The sequence below is a fragment of the Vombatus ursinus genome, unplaced genomic scaffold (assembly GCF_900497805.2).
Source record: "Vombatus ursinus unplaced genomic scaffold, bare-nosed wombat genome assembly UNPS02006779.1, whole genome shotgun sequence".
NCBI lineage: Eukaryota > Metazoa > Chordata > Mammalia > Diprotodontia > Vombatidae > Vombatus > Vombatus ursinus.
The window spans coordinates 23,414,755-23,436,304 of NW_020946557.1; the positions used below are offsets into that span (position 1 = coordinate 23,414,755).

A 21,550-nucleotide genomic window follows, 5' to 3' on the forward strand; every position below is an offset into this window, starting at 1 on the left:
GAGGTGTCTTCTTATCTGTCTTCTATTTTGCAATATTCTCTTTTGGTTGTTTCGTGGTTGTGGTTGTTGATTTGCATAATTGTAGTCATTGTATTTATAGGGTTGTTTTTGTTAGCCCTACTTTACTCTCCATCAGTTCATGTAAATCTTTCCATGCCTTTCTATATTCATCAAATAGTTTATTACAGTACAGTAATATTCCATTATATTTATGTACCACATTTTGTTTAGCCATTCCCCATTTGTTGGGTGTCTACTTTGTTTCCAGTACTTTGCTCCACAAAAAAGTGTTGCTATAAATATTGTGGTATATGTACCAAATATTTGGTATACATATATGTATATGGTATATGATTTTCTTCTTAGCAATGATTTCCTTAGGATATATGCCTACGAGTAGCATCTCCAGACAATTCCAAATTGTTTTAGAAAATTGTAGCATTTACTCATTGATCTATCAGCAATGTACTGTCCTGATCTATATCTTGCCATTAGACCCGGATGGCTTAGGAAGAGAAAGTGAGGCTTGTGACTTTGCACAGCCCTGTCTCACTTAAATCTAATTCATGTGCAAGTCATGACATCACCTTCCCAATGTCATGGTCCTCTATGAGAAAGAAGGACAAACAACAACAAGAAGTATGCCTGTCTTCCCCCTTCCATGACTAGTCCCATCATTTGTCATCTTCGCCAATTTACTGGGTGTTAGGTGAAACCTCAGCATCATTTTGATTTGAATTTCTATTACTATTAGTGATTTGGAACATTCCTTCATATGGCTGTTAGTGGTTTGCAATTCTTTTAAGAACTATTTGTTTCTAACCTTTAGCCACTTATTTATTGGTGAATGACATTTTGGTCTTTATACATACAAAAATACAGATAGAGAGTTGTCTACATATGTTGGATACAAAATTCTTGTTTGAAAATTTTGGTACAAAGATTTTTCCCCATCTGAGAGCAGTTAAATACAATGCAATAATTTGCAATAATTTTGTGCAGGAACTTTTCAACTTCATGTCATTAAAATTATGTATTTTGATTCTCATTCTTGATTGGTTAATAATATATCTCCTACCAATGGTTATGAAAAAAATATAATCTACTTTTCTTCTAGCTTTTAAAAATGATATCTTTAATACTAAGGCCATGTATCCATTTTGAAGTTATTGTACAATATGGTATATGATTATAGTCTAAGCTCAAATTCTGCTAGAATATTTAATAGTTTTTCCAGAAGTTCTTATCAAATAAGGAAATTTTTTCCTAATTAATTTATATTTTTGGGTCTATAGAACTTCTGGACTACTGAGTTCTGTTATTTCTGATTCTCTCCTGTCTATTCAATTCCATTGATCTACTTCTCTGTTTTTTAACCAACATCAAATGGTTTTGATAACTGCTGTTTTATAAATTTAGTTTAAAGTCTAGAAGTACTAGTCTTCTTTTGTTCCTACCTTGTTCATTATTTGCCTGGATATTCTAGGTTTTTCTTTAAATGAATTTTGCTATTAATAAGTTCTAGAAAGTACCACTTCGATAGTTTGGCTGGTATAGCATAAAACAAATTAACTTTGATAGCACTATCATTTTTATTGTATTGGCACAGCTCAGCCAAGAGCACTGAATAGTCTTCCAATTGTTTAAATTGTTCATTATTTCTTTAAAGGGTACTTTATGATTGAATCCATGTAAGTATTTTGCATGCTTGGTAGATTGATCCCCAAATATTTTCTCCATTTTGTATTTATTTTGAATGAGATTTTTCCATGATTGCATCTTGGATTTTGTTATTTAGAACACTGTTGATTTTGATGGCTTATTTTGTAGGCTGCAACTTTGCTGAAGTTGTTTATTCTCTCCATTGAAATTTTTGTTGATTCTTTAGAATTTTCTAAGTATGCCACCATATCATCAGCAAATAGGAATGGTTTTGTCTCCTCTTTACCTATATTTACTCTTTTGATTTCTTTTTCTTGTTTTACTTCTACTCCTAACATTTCTAAAACGAAGTCAAATTATAGTAGGAAGAATAGACCTCTGCTTTATTCTTGCATTTATTAGGAAAGCTCTTAGTGTATTCACATTGCATATGATGCTTCCTTTCGGTATTAGATAACTTGTGACATTTTAAAAAGATCCAACAGCCATTTCTAGGGTGGAGGGGGGTAGGGAGGGAGAGAAGGAAAAAAAAAGAAATTTACATGATAATTTTGTTGTATATTTGAAAGGAATAGCAAGTTGTGCATAGTAGCTTTGCAGTTTCATGTATAATAATTTTTTATTGTACTGTTATGAAAATGCTTGTTTTATTCCATAAATTAAAAATAAAATAACCCCTCTATGCCTATATTTTCTAGGGTTTTTAGTATAAATGAGTCTTATACTTTGCCAAAGGCTTTTTCTGCATCTGTTGAGCTAATCATATGGTTTGGAATGTTTTTGTTTTTAATATGATTAATCACGTTAATTATTTTTCTAATGTTGAATCATTGTTGCATCGCTGATATAAATCTAACTTGGTCATAATGAATAATTTTTTGAATAAATTGCTGTCTCAACAAACGTATAGGTACCTACTATGTGTCAGGTACTACGCTAGATTCTGAGGATACATAATTAGAAATAAAATCCTTTTCCAACTCACTAACATGTTCAAAGGGGGAAAAAGCTATTGCATTATCATAAACTTTCTCAGGGCTATGCTACTTTTCACAAAAGTGATGTTTTGGTAGTGTGAATAATTTAATAGAAACCCACATCACTTCTGGATGAGTTATTTCTCCTTGATGGGACAGTTTGCTCATCTATAAAATATCACTCAACAAAATTTTATTCAGTGCCTACTATGTGCCAGACATTGCTCTAGATACTGGAAATACAAAGATAAAAAACAAAGTCCCTGCCCTCCGAGAGCTTACATTCTATCAAGAGAGGAAAATGTAAACCAAAAATGAGGTAATTTTGGGAGGTGCTACTAGTTGGAAAGAATTAGGAAATGTATGCAGGATATGGTAGGACTGTTTGAATTGAACCTTGAAGGAAGCTGGGGATTCTCAGTCAGTTCAGGAATGTGACACAGGCAAGAGATAGTTTGGCTGGACCACAGAGTGTAGGAAGGTGAGTAATACATGTCTGCAAGAGTAACACCTCTATGAGAATACACCTGAAGGTAGGCTTCCGTTTTGTTTTTTTTTATGGCTAATTTGCTGTTTGTTTTTTTTTTTTAATGAATTGATTTTTTGCTACAGTATGTGACAAAATGTGCTTCAAGCTCGCGTTACCATTTTGGAGCTCATCTTCCTCAGCTCTTATGGCAAACCTAATCTTATTACTACTATTTAGAAGCTTGAAGTTCCTATCCAAGATAAATATATCCTCAATTTTAATGGATTCAATATTACAGGAAATTAAGCCAGGGCATGGTCTCTGAAACATGTACCTGTTATTCACCAAGAAGCCGAACTTCTTTATTTTATACCTCTTAGTCTGAATGGGTTGAGACCTCCAGCCTATTCTAAATGTAATTAAGAAGCCATTAAGGTTAACTATGGAGGCTCATACTCAGGAAATAACACAATCCTAATTTAACTTTATAAGGTTTTGACAGATTAAGATATCAGTGAAAGCAGTGTTCATATTTTTACCTGTCTTCAAGGGCCTTGAAAACCAATTCTCTGATATCTCAAACTTCAATGTCAGATTTTTACTAGGGTGTTCATAATGCTTCCTCAAGCTCCTGCTTCCTCCTACCATCATCATTAGTGCTGTAATGCTAACAAGATTGTGAATTGATCATCAGAATTTATATAATGGCATTTTCCTTAAGCAACTGAATGCCTAGAAATTGACGGGGCTGAAAAGGTCATTTCACTTTAAAGGAAAACATTATTGAATGAGTATGCAATAAGATTTTCTAACTTTCTAAAGCTACCAAAAGTCCGTGCCTAATCCCCAATCTCCTCATGAGAGGAGTGTGGTATAGTGGAAGAGTATTTTTTAATCAAGAGTTAGAAGTCCTGGGTTTTACATTTGGTCACTTAATGTAGCAGATAAGTGTCAGTCACAGTGGAATGAATGCTGGATCTAGAGTCACAAAGAACTAAGTTCAAATTTGGTCTTAGACACTTAATAGTGTTGTAATCCTGGGCAAGTCCCTTATCTTCTGTCTGCCTCAATTTTCTCTTCTGTAAAATGAAGGTAATAATAGTGCCTACTTCCTAGTGTTGTTGTGAGGATAAAATGACATAATAAATTAAGAAAATAGCTATAGTTATTATTATTTCTAAAATATTTTGCAAAACTTAAAGGGCTCTCTATTTAAATACTTGCTATTATTATGTCTCTAAACCTCGGTTTAATCATTTGTAAAATGAGGACAAATAGTACTTGTATTACTTACATCAGAGGATCATTTGTGAGGAAAGCACTTTGTAAACTGCAAAGTACTATATAAATGGGAGCTATTACTATTTTGGGCAGTAAAGTGGCACAATGGATAGAGCACCACATTGGGAGTCAGGAAGACTTCTTCTTCAGTTCAAATCAGGCCTCAGACACTTCTAGCTTGTGAACCTGGGTAAGTCACTTAACCCTGTATGCCTGAGTTTCCTCATCTGTAAAATCAGCTGGAATGGCAAAGTACTCCAGTATCCAAATGGGGTCACAAAGAGTGAGAAATGACTGAACACACACTACTATTTTAACAGCCAAGAAGTCAACCATTTGACTCCCTTAGGTGACTAATTTAGGAAAAACAATGATATCTTGTCTGGTTAACTTTAACTGGGCTCAGTTAAACCACAGTGCCCATGAAATCATGGGTTCCATTACTGTGTTTTCCAATGAGCTTTGTCCTACAGCCATAAGACAACAATCCTAAGGTGAAACAGACATCTGGCAAGCGTGCGTCCTCAATGTGAACGTGTGTACCTGGGTAACTGAAATTTATACAGTATTTAAGTTTGCAAAGCACTTCTATATAAATTATCTAATTTGACCCTCACAACCACCCTTAATCCACCTTTACTACTAGTGCTATGCCTATTTAATGGCCTTATCAAAGCTTGGAGGTCAAACGACTTGTTTATGGTTGCACACTCAGTAAGTATCAGATGTGAACTCTGAACCCATGCCTTTATGACTCCAATTTCAGGGCTCTACTCTGCTCCTTTGTCTCCCTAGACCAGTTCAAACCCATTCCTTCTACTGTAGAAATATTTCAGAGTGCAATCAATCCCATTGACCTTGGGTCATTAACAACATTTTCGCATACGTAAAGAATGTGCTATATTATATGTCAATGGTGGAATGCAATGTTCAAAAAAACAACTTATAGTGGTCAAACTAACTGCTTTTTAGTATGAACTTAAATTTCATGGAATTTTTAAAAATAAGAATGTGGAAGAGATTAACCAAATAGCACTAAGCAGCTGGTTGCTAACAATGAAAAATCCATTCCTCTATAAAACACGGGGAAATCAGGGTTTGTTTTTTTACTTAATTTTTTTCCAGTTAACCAAAACCCACTTTAGGGGCAGCTAGGTGGCGCAGTGGATAGAGCACTGTCCCTGGATTCAGGAGGACCTGAGTTCAAATCCAGCCTCAGACACATAACACTAGCTGTGTGACCCTGGGCAAGTCACTTAACCCCATTACCTAACCCCCTTCCCAAAAAAAAAGAAAAGAAAAAAACAAAAACCCACTTTATCTGTCCTTTCACCTTAGCTCCCAATGAAAAAGAAAAAGAAAACGAAAACTCTTGTAAGAAATGCATAGTCAAACAAAACAAATTTCTGTATTGGCCTCATTTAACAAAAATATGCTTCAATCTATACCACCTCTCTGTCCATCATTTCTCTATCACAAGTCCTCTGGAATCCTGACTGGACATTGGGTTCATCAGTTAAGTTTTCCTTTACTGTATTATAGTCATTATAATATCATTATATGAATTGTTCTCCTGATTCTGCTGACTTTACATGGGCCCATACAAGTCTTTTTTTTTTTTTTGTAGGGGGGGCGGCTAGGCAACCGGGGTTAAGTGACTTGCCTAGGGTCACACAGCTAGTAAGTGTCAAGTGTCTGGTCTGAGGTCAGATTGAACTCGGGTCCTCCCGACACCAGAGCCAGTGCTCTATCCACTGAGCCACCTCGCTACCCCAGCCTATACAAGTCTTACCAGGTTTTCCTGAAATCATCTCCTTCATCATTTCTTACAACACAATAGTAGGGAAATCAATTTAAAGACAAATAATTTTCATGTTTTTAATTACTAAATGCTACTGGGTTGTATCTTGAGAAATATTAGGTCACATCAAAAGGAAATTCTAAAACTATTCATAATAATGAAGACCAAACTACAGAGACTAAATATTTTACATCATTTTATCTTTCAGGTTGTTATAGGCCATGAAACATATAGAGATATATATGACAGTGACATTGTGAGGATCAAATGAAATAATAAAAACTTTATGATGTGAGTTTATGGTACTGTTATCACCAGCATCATGGAGAGGGAACACGGGACAGTGAAAAGACCACTGCATCTTAAGTTATAAGATGGGAGTTCAAACCTACACCTGTGTGAGCAAATGTCTTACTACCTCTGGGCCTCAGCTCATCCACAAAATGAGGAGGTGGGCTAAGGCCTTTTAGCTCTAAACCCATGATCAACACTGCTTTTGATTCGCATTTTCATAAACAATCACATGCTAATTGCTTTAATTCTTATTGATCTTACTGGGGGCATAAAAATTAGGCTTATATAGCACACTATATATGATGGGATTTACTATACGCAGGTCCACTTCACATCAATGAAACAAATACTCGCAAGTGGGACCAAGAGAAGTCAGTTTCTTTTACAAATATTTTCTTAAGTGGAAAATGCACTCAGAAGTAGTTTAATTTATATAATGACTTTAGGCCTCATCTTATTTTCCAGGTTTGGTGAACCTGAAGCTTGATTCTTGGGATTCTTGTTTAATGAGGGTTGTTTGTTTGTTTGTTTCAATGACTTTAAACTCAAAGAAAATTAAGGAAATGTTTTGCTATAGACAGCTAGGTGGCACCATGGATAAAGCACTGGGCCTGGCTTCAGGAAGACCAGAGTTCAAATCAAGCCTCAGATACTTACTAGCTGTATGACTCTGAGACACCACTTAGTCTATGTTTGCCTCAGTTTCCTCAGCTGTAAAGTGAGTATGATAATAGCATCTCCCTCCCAGGATTTTTCTGAGGATAAAATATTTGTAAAGCATTTTGTAAGCCTTAAAGCACCAATGCTAGCTGTTATTATTAGTATTATTGTTACTACTGCTACTACTACAAGTATCCCAAAAACATAAAGAATAATAATTTAGTAAAAGTTGAGATATTTGATGCATTTCACAGCAATGCAAAATATCCAAGCTTACCTTAAATCATGATGGAAAAGAGTAATGTAGCATTCACAATAAAATCTTTCCCATGTTATCTTTTACTATGCTAAAAGTACTCAATCTTTTAAATCCAAAAGAAATTAAGTAAATTAATTGCTTCCACTCAGACAGCCTACCAATTAAAAAAAAAAAAACTTGAGGGATACTCTATTCCACTGTGGGAATTTGCCTACAAGAATCAAGGCATACAACATAGGAAGGGAGATATGCAGGAGAAAAGCTGTTCTCAACGAGAATGAGAAAAGAAAATCCAGTATTTGTGGTGAACCCACCATTTTTCACATAATCCACTATGGAATGGCTTTGTATAACAATCTAGAATGAAGTAACTGGTTAGTTGATCCCCTTTCCTAGGTGATGATCATTGGAAATTGTTTCAAAATAATTAAACAACAGTCATTGAAGGATTCAGTGGTAGAGTTATTCCTGAAAGGAAAGCCCCAGCACACTGAAGCAAGTGAAAATTAATGCAGATTATTTAACCAAACTTAACTAAATGTGGGTACTCTAAGTGGCAGTTATAATTTGGTTTATTTGAAATTGTGGTGATTCGACAAAGGTGTAGTAATTCAAAGTCCCAGAAGATGGATTTTCAGGAGAGGTGATTAAAAACGCCAACTCTTTCCTTTCCAAACCTTTTAGATTAAGAGATGTGATAAATTTAGAGAATAAACAAATTTTATTTTATAACAGTATTACAGAGAGCAAAATATCACTTAATACAATTTCAAGCTGCTATAAATCTAATCTGGCATTGTAACTATAGACAGAGTCAACAGCCAAAATCAAAATGGAACAAAATAACAACAAAAGGAAATTTCAACACAGTTAATCTCAAGTCCCCTTTCTGTTGTCTCTGGTGACAGCTTCGAATGGTGTAGCTTTCTTTTTACCACCACAAAACCACTCCAGCACCCATCCCTTTCCCTCAGCATCCTTTAAAACCTGCATAAATCATCAGACATACTATCTGAAACAGATCTACCTTCTCAGCAACAAAAAAGGGTCAGTTTTTTTTTTTTGAACACGTAGACAATGAGGTTTAATAAAAAGCAAGCATTCTACACAAGGGTGCAAATAATGGAAAATTTTGAAATTTGGACTTGTTAAGAGAAAAGCACTAAGGTTTTAAGCTGCCTATATCTTTTAACAGGAGGGAAGAAATGTCTCTCTTTCCTTCCCTCCTTCTTCTGGAATGCTTTAGGAGACTGCATGTCTGAGAACCAGCTGAGCATTATTACCTGCACTGGAATACAACGTCTCTAAGAACAATGCTAATGGGCCTCCTTCATAACTCTCTCTAGTCTGGAGAATCTGCCTCTTACTTTCCAATGAAAGTAAAGAGCATTTGGAATGAAAGAGTTAAGAGGGCTCAATAGAAAATATATCTCAAGTGAAATTCTCAAACATGACCAAAATTTTTCAAAATGTTGGAAACTTAAAAAAAAAGACAACCCTACTCTGTAATATTATCTTAGGCAGTATGTTGACCTCAATCTGAAAAAATCTGTAAATTATTCCAGTAAGATTTCAAATGACAAGAGTCAAGGGGGGGAAATCCCCTATCTAAATTAGTCAAAGATTTTCCTTTTTTTTTTTTTTTTTTTTTTGTACAACAGCACCTGTTCAAGTGAACAGCACCTGATAGCTGAGGCTGGCTTTGTTCACTATCATTTGATCAGAAAGCAGGCATAATTAGCAGGTAGTTGTACACAAAGTCAAAGACAAATCCTAAACTTTGAAAAATAAAAATAAAATAAAAACTAAGAATATTAGGAAGTGGTTATACAAAATAAAAAAAGATGAATAACAATTAAGATGTCAGGAAACAGTATAGACCAGAGATGTTAAGGTAAGGTTTGGTGTTGGCATTTTATTCTTCAGGTGCCTGGTCATTGTTACCGCTTGTGGTATAAATTCATTGGAGTAGTGGTGTGGCATCAAGACTAGGATTGGTCAGAATTCTTCATGTTCACAGAGTTGAATGTAATTTGAAAAGAGCATTTCTGGGAAAGAAGAGAGAGGCAAAGTTTATTCAGGATACAAAGACATCAATACTTATCAAATTTCAATGTTAAAAGAAGCAATTTTTTTTAAAAAAGCATTTATTTGGTTATCTATTTAATCAGCACTGCTCTAGAACACCATGAATATAAAATCAGCAATGAAATATAATCCCTGCCCTCAAAAGGCTTATTTTGGGGAGAGATAATATATACAAACACTAAAACAATTATAGAACAAGAGAGTACCTCCTAGTACTTTTAGACTACCCAGCAAAGACAGTACGTATGACAGGTGTTCAGAGGATGGTGAAATTGGTGTAAGCTGGAATCATTAGAAAAGGCTTATGAAGAAGGTAATGTTTAATCTAGACTCTGAAGGATGAGTAAGGTATTTGCAAATGAAGGTGAATGGGGAAAATAGTGGAAATAAAGGTTCTTCAATGGCAGAAATGTGCCTTCTGGGAGTGTGTGGGATAAGAAGTAGAGTCATGTTGATTATCAGGACAGATTTTTTTTGGGGGGGTGGTGCTAGGGGGTACGGATATGTGATGTCTTTGGCATAGAGAACGCCTAGGGAAGGAAACTCTCCCTGATGCTGACAGTAATTCAGTTCTCCAATTTAGTCTTAGGTAGTTGCCTATGGGGTACCAAGAAGCCAAATGACTTGTCCAAAATCATATATATATATATATAGTTAGCTACAAACCTGACTCCGGCCAGTCTAGTCCAGACTAATCAACTGTGCAGCTGGGACTCTTTTCAGAAAAGCAGAACATCCTCCCTCCATGGTCCAACAGTCCCCAAGCTCTCCTACTCCTGCCCCCCTACTGGTCCCTTCCTTCTCCCACAACACTCCCATTTGGGAGGGGATTGTCTTCCACTCCTCCCATGAAACCTCCCCCTTTCGCTATAATCCTTAAATACCCAAGTCTTTGCCTTTGTACTCTGTACAAGAGGAGACCAAACATGCATTTTTCAGCTTTCTCTTGTAATAAAATAAGTTACTATTTAAGTCTTTTAGAGTTGTGATAGATGAAAGAAGGATTTGAAGCCAAGTCTTCCAAATTCCAAAATGAACCCTCCTTGAAAGTTAAATTTTTATCTGATAACCTTACACACAGAGTATGCACTTAACGATTACTTTAACTGTATCTTTATCTATAATCAAATAGGAATGACTGCAGAAAAACTGGGGAATATGAAGACCAGTTACAAATCTGTCACAGCACTAGCATTGAGAAGACAATAAGGCCCTGAGACAGTAGGAATCAAGAAGGAACACATACATCTAAGAAACACATCAACAAAATAACTAACTTGATTAATAAATATTAAAATTCAAGACAAAGAAGAAACTAAAATAATTCCAAGGTATTGTGCCTGGGACCCAGAGAGAATACTTAATGGGAACGCTTTTCTAGTAAGTGAACTGAGAAATTTAGAAGGGGAAAAATACTGTCTTCCAATTTTGTAAATATTTACTTTTGGGTGATACTGTGGAATTGAAATGAAAAATGTTATCAAAGTGATATTTTTACAAATAAAGTTTAATTCTCTAAGCTTGCCCAGTTGGCTAGCGTAAATATGGGACTGAGTCTTGGATGGGCAACTAGGTGATGCAATGAATAGAATGCAAGACTCATCTTCCTGAGTTCAAATCTGGCCTCAGACACATCCTAAGTCGCTTAACCCCGTTTGCCTCAGTTTCCTCATTTGAAAATGACCTGGAGAAGGAAATGCAAAGCACTCCAGAAGTTGTACCAAGAAAACCTCAAATACAGTCACAAAGAGTGGGACACAAATGAAATGACTGAACAACAACCGAAAGGTTTAGATATAGGTCAGGATTAAAGATGTAATTCTGAACATGAGAGTAAATAAAAATGCACAGAAGAAAAAATAAATACAGAAGGGAACACAGAGTAAGCTTGTTACCATCTTGTTACATATGTACATACACACACACATATATATATATAAAAACATGTTTATATATACACAAATACATGCATACACACATATAATGGCTGTGACAATGGGCAAGTCACTTAACCTGTGAATGCTCTGGGAAAATCTCTAAAACTAAGTTGCAAAGAAGATGTGGACCTGAATTAGAATAGAAACTTCCTCACATTCACTCCCTATTGTGTGTTTGTGTGTGTGTGTGTGTGTGTGCAAGAGAGACACAGAGACAGAGGCAGAGACCCAGAAAGAGAGAAGTTTTAATTACTTGAAACCGTAGTGAAACTGGACTTCTGGCCTACCCCCGCCCCACTCTTCCCCCATATGTATGTCTCTTAAAAAGTAAATTGTGTTAACAGAAATTCATGGTTTCTTCTACAATCCTCCTTTTAGTTCTCTGTATATTGAAATATTCCTTTGTTGATGAGTGTCGAATTCACATCAAAAAAGAAAAGGAATCAGAAGAGAAAAATAAAAAGGACATAGGAGAGAGTAAGGATAAAATACCGTCACTAGCAGAGGAGAGAGCTTCAGAAAAGGGGGTGTTTTACCCATCTTGATTTTCAAAAACAAGAATTTCTGCTCCTTTCCAAGATTCCCTGAGAAGTTATTATGGGCTCTTTTTCTGAATAACTTCAAAGAATAATAGTCCCAAGGTAAACTGAAATATAGTTAGTTTTTCATATTCATATTGGAAAAAAAACTATAGAAAAACTCTCCAATATTTAAGTTTCCAAAAGACAGCATTAGTCCAGAGTCCACACTTGTGATCTTTCAGGGTCTGGTTACACTGATTCTTTGTTTCTCACTTCCTGACTGTCTTAAAGTCATTAAGTCACTTACTAATTAGTATCTACTTCAGGGTAAGATGGGTGACATCAAAGGAGAAAACTCTTGCCAATCCATTTTTCTTCTATTGAGGAACTTTGGAAAAAGTATTTGGGGTGGTTTGGTGAGAGGATTAAGAAACGGGGGGAAAGGATGAGGCTAAAACTTAACCAACATTGTGTTTATCAGTTAGACAAGTTATCTTGGTTCCTCAAACATTAACTGTAGTTGCATTACTTAGTAAAACACATTGTTGAATATAACTAAAACCATTTCTACTCCCTATCAGGAAGAATGAACCCTAGGAATGTCTGAACAGTGACTGGATACAGCTCTAGGTCTCTTCACATGCCTTCAGACAAAAGAAAATAGGGTTTAGATTAACATAGGCCCCCGAACTAAAGAAACAACTTCATTTTGTAAAGAATTTCTATTACAAACATGAGTTTCTTCTCTCTCTTTTTTTTTTTGAGGTAGTGTGTTATCTATCATGGGATAACCTTAAAACAGCTTTTTATTTTTATTAATGTTTTAACATTTTCATCTAAAGTTTTGAGTTCCAAACTCTATCCCTCCTCCCTTCTTCCTAAGCAATCAGATATAGGTTATACATGTGCAATTATATAAAACATTTCCACATTAGGCATTTTTTACAAGAAGATTCAAATAAATGAAAAAAAAAGTGAAAAATAGCATTCTTCAGTCTATATTCAATCAATATCAGTTCTTCCTCTGGAGGTGGATAGCATGCTTCATCATTAGTCCTTCGGGATTGTCTTAGATCTTGTGTTGTTGAGAAGAGCTAAGTCATTCACGGTTCTTCATCAAACAATATTGCTGTTACTGTGTACAATGTTCTTCTGGTTCTGTTCACTTCACTATGTATCAGGTCATATAGGTCTTTACAGGTTATTATGAAGTCATCCTGCTTGTCATCTCTTACAGCACAATAATATTCCATTACAACCACATACCACCGCTTGTTAAGCCATTCCGCAATTGATGGGCATTCCTCTGATTTCCAATTCTTAGCCACCACAAAAAGAGCTGCTATAAATATTTTTGTGCAAATAAGTCCTTTTTCTTTTTTTTTGGAGGTCTCTGCGATACAGACCTAGCAGTAGTATTGCTAGATCAAAGGGTATGCACAGTTTTATAGTCCTTTGGGCATAGTTCCAAATTGTTCTCCAGAATGGTTGGATCAGTTCACAACTCCACCAGCAGTTGTCCCAGTTTCCCCACATCCCCTCCAACACCCAACATTTTCCTTTTTTGTCATGTTAGTCACTCTGATAGTTGTGAGGTGGTACTTCAGAAAAACATACATTTCTACAACAACACATGATGGAATCCAAGCTTGCTCCCAGCAGATCAATAAACCAGGCACTAAGGGGAGGCGATAGACTCTTAACGGGCTTAAAAATCTATTATGCCACATATATACAACATAAACATTTAATCATTCAGCAAACGTTTATTAAGCATCTACTCTATGTAAGTCACTGTGCTATAGATTCTAGGGTTACAAAGCTAAAAACTAAACAGTCCCTGTTCTCAGGGAAATAACATTCTCTTGGGGGCAGGGCAGAGGCATGTAACAACAGGTAAATATAACAGGAATGGGAAGGGAATTAATACACAGGGAAATAAAAAAGGCTTCCTGTGGGAAGATGCACAAGAGTTGAGCCCTGAAGGGAACCAGGGAGTCCAAGATAAGAAAGGAGAACATTTTAGGCTCAAATGGGAATAGCCTATATGGTGGCAGGAGATAGCATGTCCTGTATGGGAAACAGCAGTTTAGCTGAACACAGAATAGTAAAAGCTAGAACGGAGTAACGAGAAGTTGGTTTAGAAAGACAGTTTGGAACTAGAGAGCTTAAATGCCAAACACAGGAATTTGTAAATTACCCAGGAAACTAAGCAGGTGAGTGACATGACCAGACATATGTTTTAGGAATATCAATTTTGTAGCTATGTGAAGATAGACTGCAGATGAGAAATTAGAACCAAGAGAGACCAATTAGGAGGACACTGCAATAGTCCAGGGGAGGTGATGAAGGTCAGAACTAGGGGAAAGTCAGTGTGAGTACGGAAGAGAACAGATGTGAGTGATGATGTGAAGGTAAAATGGACAAGACTGGCCAGAAGGGATATTGGGGGGGAGGGGGGGAAGGAGATGTAAATTAAAAGTTTATCCAGAATTCAAACAACCAAAGCAAAATATTTTTCCCCATTATTTATGTATGTGTGTATGTATATATTATACATATACATGCATATGCACATACACAGATTTATATCTATACACATATATATATGTATGTATATAAAAATAATTAACATTAAGAAAGAACCTTCAAACAATAATGGAAATATGTTTAGTTGTTTTAATGTTTTTCATTATAAGTCTTTCTCACCTGGGGACCTATAAGTAATAGCTATTACAATTAAATAAAAATCTATTAGTCAATCAAAATATTCACTGGCCAGAACTTTTCATTCCCCAACTATTCCAGGTGAAATAGTAATTTACTGTGTCAGTGGGCTGGGGAGAGACTGACTGGTTCCTGCCCACAAATCTTGTGATTAAGTCCCCTTTTCTCCATGCAGAGGCAAGACCCTCTGAGTCAGGCCCTTATCACCTCTTACCTAGACAATCCAATACAACCTACTATTCGGTCTTTTCCCCTAAAGTCTAATTACCTAAGTCCATCCTCCAAATAGCTATCAAAGTGATTTTCCTAAAGCAAAGGCCTGACAAAAGCATCCCTCTTAAACTGCATTGGCTCCCTATTACATCTAAGATCAAAAATAAATTCCTTTGCTTGATAACGAAAGCTCTTCACAGCTGGCTCCTTGCTTTCCGGCTCTCCATCTCTCGTGTCTGCGCCTTTGTATTGGCTGTTCTCCAGAGCATAATGGAAAACCAACCAACTAACTCACAGGTCTCCATGCCTAGAATGTAATCCCTCACTTCTTTCACTTTGGTTATCTGGTTTACTTTGAGCTTTGGCTCAAGTATCACTTTCTGAGGTCTTTCCTAGTTCTCCCAGCATTTAGTATCTTCCCATCTAAGGTTACCTTATGCTTTCTTTGCATGTTTGGTATATGTGTAAATGTGTATATACAAATACATGTATTGCATATACATATACATATAAAGAACATGTTGCTCATTAGAATGTAAATTCTTAAGAGCAGAAACTTGTATTTTTGTATTTGTATCCATAGTACCTTAGTATTATGCCTGACATTTTTGGGGGGGGGGTTAGGCAACGGGGTTAATTGATTTGCCCAGGGTCACACAGCTACTAAGTGTTATGTGTCTGAAGCCATATTTGAACTCAGGTCCTCCTGAATCCCGGGCCAGTGCTCTATCCACTACGCCACCTAGCTGCCCCTAATGCCTGGCACATTTTAAGGGCTTAAAAAATGCTGTTATCGATATGTGGATCTATGCAGTTGAATATACATGTATGTGTATATATGTACAGACATACCTTTATACATATTCATATATGGTTTTACATATATATCCATCTTTAAGTACAAAATATCTAATGATGTGAGAATAGAGGATGATGTCAGTGGAATAACTCTAAGTAAATGAGATCCTCAGTTATCTACCTTTGTGGAATCCATGCAACTTAAGAAGCAACAAGCTAAAAACCTAAAACCCCATCTTAGAAATCATCTGGAATAACCCATTCGTTCATTTTACAGATGAAGAAATTAACAGCCTAGAGAGGTCAAGTGACTTGCTCATGGTCATAACATTAAAGTTAAGTGGCCAACTCAAACACACATCTTCTGACTTCAAGACCAGTGCTTCTTTCTCCCTGGGTTTAAATTTACATAGTAGCTCATATTTATTTATTTCAATGAAAGAGAAAAACAATCTCAATTTGCTCAACATATGTCCCAAAGTGAAAATTAAATAATGGTTTCTTGACCTAAGAACACTATTAGGATTTTCATCAGCTCTTACCATTTTTAAAGCTCAAGTCTCTTCCTATGGCAGTTGTAGAAACACTTTAATTTCCTTCTCTTAATATGCAGTATGGATTAATCTAACATGATTGTACTGTTCACCAACACCTGCATGGTCATATGGCTCCTCTTGTGTTTAGGTGAGATCCCAGACATTGGAATATACTGCATTAGTATGAATTCTGGTCTAGTAAAAACAACACTGTTTCCATGACCCAGTTTTATCCCCTTTCTCCCCCAACCCCTACACCCCCAACTTCAAGGCAAACATTTCTAGATGTGACAGTCATACATATTCCCTTGCCTCTATCTCCCCCTTTAGGACACTGTGCAAATATACTGATTCATTTCCTCCCTGTTAGGACCAAATTCTTCATCAATAAAGCTAGTTGCCAGCTTCCTTTTAAGCTCTCATAGTACATCTGTATTTAATTGTCTAAGTATGTTAGATGGAAATCTATGGCAAATGGCAAGAGAAAGGAATTTGACATGCAGAGAGGTGATTTAGCCTAAAAGGCACAGACCTCAAGAATGCAGCACACAGTGACAGTGTTTTATGATTTACAGAGCTTTTCTCAAAATAATATCATGAGGTGGGTAGAGCATGGATTATTTTCATTTACAAATAAGGAAACTGAAGCTCAGAAAGCTAGCTGAGTTAGAATCAAGATTTTAACCTCCCAACTCCAAGCTCAGTGTTCTTTCCCTTGCACCCAGGGATAAATACTCCTAAAATGGTGATTTAAGCAAAGATGATATGGAGACACTGGGTAAAATAGATGAGTTTAATGGCATTTTAATGGCATTTTAGATCCTGAATGCAGCAATGACCATCATCTAAAACGAGTTGAGCCAGGTCCTTCCATGTAAATGACTATCAGTGAAAACGTCACTCTGAAGTATCTTCTTTGGGAGAGAAAGAAAATTGGCATGAGAATAATGTCTGCAGTGTCTAAAAGTGAAAAGAATCAGATTTAGAATCCAAGGACCTGGGTTTGAATCCTAGTTCTTCCATTTTCTAAACTGTGTGACTTTAGACCAGGGGTTCTTAAATTTTTTCTATGTCATGGACCCTTTTTAGCAGTCTGGTAGAATATATGGACCCCTTTGCAGAATAATGTTTTTAAATATATAAAATAAAATATATAGGATTATGACAGAAACCAATTATATTAAAATATAATTATCTAAGTATTTTAAAAATGAGTTGATAGACCACAGGTAAGAAATCCCTACCTTAAATAATAATTTTCTCTAGGTCTCTATTTCCTCATCTGTAAAATGAAGTAGTTGGCCTAGGTGACTGTTAAGGTTCCTTCAAGCTCTAAATCTATACTTCTATGATCTAGAGTTCTGAGTGTTTGAAGCCTGGCATTGCCACCAATTACCCATTAGTTCTTTATGTTCTCTGGTCCTCAGTTTTCTCACCTGTAAGATGGGGTAAGTTGAGCAAAGGTCACCCCCCACCTCTAAGAGTTGATAATTCCAGGGTTCTGGAAACAGTTGGTGGAAGTTAAAGAAAGTACTCTAAAAAAAGATAAAATGTACTTGTTTTCACAAGGAATGGATAGAGACAGAGATCATGTCATCAGGTCAACTTCACAAAAGGAGGCTCTACCTCCAGAAAGGGCACCCCCATTCTGTCCCTTCCCCTAAACCCACAGGGGGAAAGTCAGGTCCTTTTTTCTCTCCTTTCTTTCATTGACTAACTGTACATGTTCTATCTATATCCCAAGAGGTCCTTTTTTTTCTTTTCTTTTTTTTTTTAAAGAGACTGCTATTTCTAAGTCTTAGGCAAGGTGGCAAAGCTTTCAAAGGGAATCCACTTTGGTAATAATGATCGGAAGGTCTTCTGGTCAATTCAGCTAGATTCAGATCTTTAGGGGCCTCTCTTTAAAATAAAGAACTCAAAATATCCTTTGAAAAAAATTTTCAAACAACATATATTACAGGAAAAAAGCATCTGGTATATAACCACTGAAAAAAGTCCCACAGATGAGAACCACAGTTAGTGGTTGTTCATTGATGGCCACACGCGAGGGTTAAAAGTAGGGGGGAAATACTTTTATCTCCTTTCAAACACACTTTTTGAAAGAGATGTGAACTGTTCTCAATGGGTATTTTTCTGTGGGGAAAAGGCATTAGATAGAGGAAAGAAAGTGGTACTAAGTGACTACTTGGGGCTCTGGTCCAATCACTGTGTGACTTGAGGGAAATCACAAACTCTCTAGGGTTCAGTTTCCTTGTTTAAAAAAAGGGAGATAACACCTGTCCTGATTATTTCATGGGCTTATTATTAGCATCAGAGAAGAATTACAGATAGGAGAAGCACTTTGAATAAAGCATCACACAATTATTAAAAATACTAAAAACTTGCTTGAAATAATTTACCTAGTACTTAAGTAATTACATAAGCATTAAGGCATCCTCTATTAGCCAGGTATACTCTATGTGTATATACAAACAAATATATAAATCTCATATATATGCTATATATGAAATGAACTTTTCATATGTGTATACAATTATATAATATAAAATGAACTTTCAAAAATAAAACTAGAGCCAGTTTTTTAAAAGTTTTAAACCAGCCAACTTTCTATAAGCATAAGGGAATGGAACATAAGGAAAGTATGGACAAAAGTGTTCTCTAACCAATATTTTCAATTTTATTCCCAACCATATATTGCTCCAATTTGCTATGCAATATTTAATAATTTCAAACTTCACCTTTTTCCACCTTTTTTTTGCTTAACTGCTACCTACATACATCATAAAGACCGGGTCCAAAATAATCAGCAGAATTCAGAGTCTAATCACAGATTTAAAATAGAGTCACAGAATTGTAGGTTCGGAGATAACTTATCACCCCATTATGGGGCACCTTATCAGGAGTCCATAGGATCATAGATTTGGAGCTGGAAGGGTCCTCAGAAGTCACTGAATCTAACCCCCTTAATTTACAGATGAGGAAACTAAGGCCCAAACAAATTAAGTGATTTGCCCAGTATGTGGGAGTGAGATTCAGATTTCAGGTCCAGCACTCTATCCACTACATCAAAGTGATTTCATGTAGCCTGTTCAAAAATCTCAAAAGGCAGGCTGTACTATTCCTGGACTGCTTTGATTTAAAAAAAAAAAAAGTTTTCTTTATAATTATAATAAGGCAAAATCTATGTCTGCATAACTTCCACCAATATTCTAATAATTTGTTCTTCAGAGATAAACACATATAGTACAACCAAATGCTTGTTCTTCCCCACATCTATAATTCTTCCCAAAGGGGAAAAAAGTGAAATTCAAACTATTTTAAATACTCAATAATAATCCCAGCCCAGCTCAAGCTCAGTGCCTACTTGGTGTAATGCTACAGATCTGCCCAGCAGCAGAGAGATGTGAACTGTTCTCAACGGGCACTTTTCTGTGGGGAAAATTATATTATGGCTCACATGCATTATGATGGAGCCTTAGTCAACCTTCACTAAACTCATGTAGAAATATTAAAATCATCCTCCACCAGGGAAAACTGGAGGGGGAAAAAAAAAACTCTACAAAACCAAAGCTACCCTTCATTTATTCATTTACTTTTGATTCTAATACTGAGTCAGGTTTCATTCAGGGTTTGACTAAAGCTGTATTCAAAGTAGAGCTTCCATATCATCCTCATTTCAGGAGTGAGGCTAATACCAGCAAACTGGAGGAACTCCAGGCTCATAACCTGAAAACAGTCATTTGGTAAATCAACAGATTTGCCCTTTTCCTCAAAAGTGGGGGCAATGCTAATCAGAGCACATGTAAATGAGCATCTCCTGATTAGTGAGAGTTACTTCAGCCAAAATAATTCTTTACTCCTGTTAAATCAGTTAGATACCTCATGCTAATTTTCTGCTTGGCTGGTGAGTTCATTTTCCAGCATCTTTAACATGATCTCTCCTTTGAAATGTTGGTTTTAACAAGAAAGTGACTCCTGTTTGGAAAATCACATTCCAGGTAATTCATGCAGGATCGATGCTCCTTCACACTTCCATCAGGGTGTACACAATAGAACAGAAGAGGGGAAATCCAACTCAGTAAACTAGTATTTGAGAAGCAATGTGGATCATGACTAGGCTGTGAAGTCCAAAAGACCAGAGTTCAAATTCTACATCTGAGATATACTAGCTGTGTGACCTGTCACTGCTCAATTTCAGTCACGTCTGACTCTTTGCGACTTCACTTGGGGTTTTCTTGGCAAAGATATTGGAGTGGTTTTGCCATTTCCTTCTCCAGCTCATTTTACAGGTGAGGAAACTGAGAGTCTAATGACTTTCCCAGGGTCACACTGCTAGTAAGTATCTGAGGCTAGATATGAACCCAGAAAGACGAGTCTTCCTGATTCCAGGCCCAGCACTCTATCCACTGCACCACCTAGCCATCAGAGCAAGCAATTAACTTCTAGGTGCTCTAAGAAACTGCAAATTGCAGAGAAGGTGAAGACTTAGAGTTTCATCATCTGGGAATTCTCTGTATGAATGAAATCATAGCTTTAGTATTTATTCCTAAAATAACATTTATTAATAGTTTCGATAAAAGCTAGATAAACAAAAAGGGTAAAATTACTGGCTGAGATAAGGGGTGGAAAAGTTCTCTACGGTACTTATTCAACCTTCCTATGGATTACTTTTAAGACTTAGTTGGACTCATTTGAAAGTGTGACTGATGAGCTCAGCTGGTTAAAGCACAGTGCTAATGGGATTAATGTCATGGGTTCAGTCTACTTGGCTCTCCTCCCATTCCGTAACCAAAGACAGAACCATCTTCTCTCAAAAAACATGTGGCTTTGTAACAAGTCTGTAAAATAGCAGCTCTTGACCGTCTTTGTGTTATGAATCCTCCCCCTCCTTCGGCAGTCTGGTAAAGCCTTATGGATCCCTTTTCAGAATCATTTTTAAATGCATAAAATACAAAATGCATAGGCTTACAAAGAAACTAATCTTATTGAAATAGTTATCAAAACACAAGGGTCCCATGTTAAAAAAAAAACAACCCTGCTAAATATCCAGCCACTGTAGATAAAGCTGTAAGACAGCAACATTGTCCTATTTTATCACCCAAATGTATTCATCTGGGATAAATCACAGTAGACTGATGAAAAGACTTAAAAGGATGTAGGGGTTAATTTATTATAGGCAAAGTAGAAAGAGCATCAGATGGGGACTCAGAGGACCGTGGACAAGGTGTATAGTAAGTCTCTGGCCTTGATCTTCTCAACTGTAAGATGAGGGGGTGGTACTAATGTCCCCTCCCACCATGACCATATGACTTTTTTTTTCCTTTTAA

At 36.3% G+C, this 21,550-nt stretch overlaps 1 protein-coding gene across 7 annotated transcripts in view; it reads right to left on the minus strand.

Annotated features, from left to right (window-relative positions):
- Window positions 1–8,105: 8,105 nt before the first annotated feature.
- Window positions 8,106–21,550, minus strand: part of EPB41L2 (erythrocyte membrane protein band 4.1 like 2) — a 274,065-nt gene continuing 260,620 nt past the window's right edge. For all 7 annotated transcript variants that reach the window (XM_027848549.1, XM_027848548.1, XM_027848547.1 and 4 more), the window contains one exon: window positions 8,106–9,451. The gene's annotated coding sequence lies outside the window, so the exon portion shown is untranslated. The remainder of the gene's footprint in view (window positions 9,452–21,550) is intronic.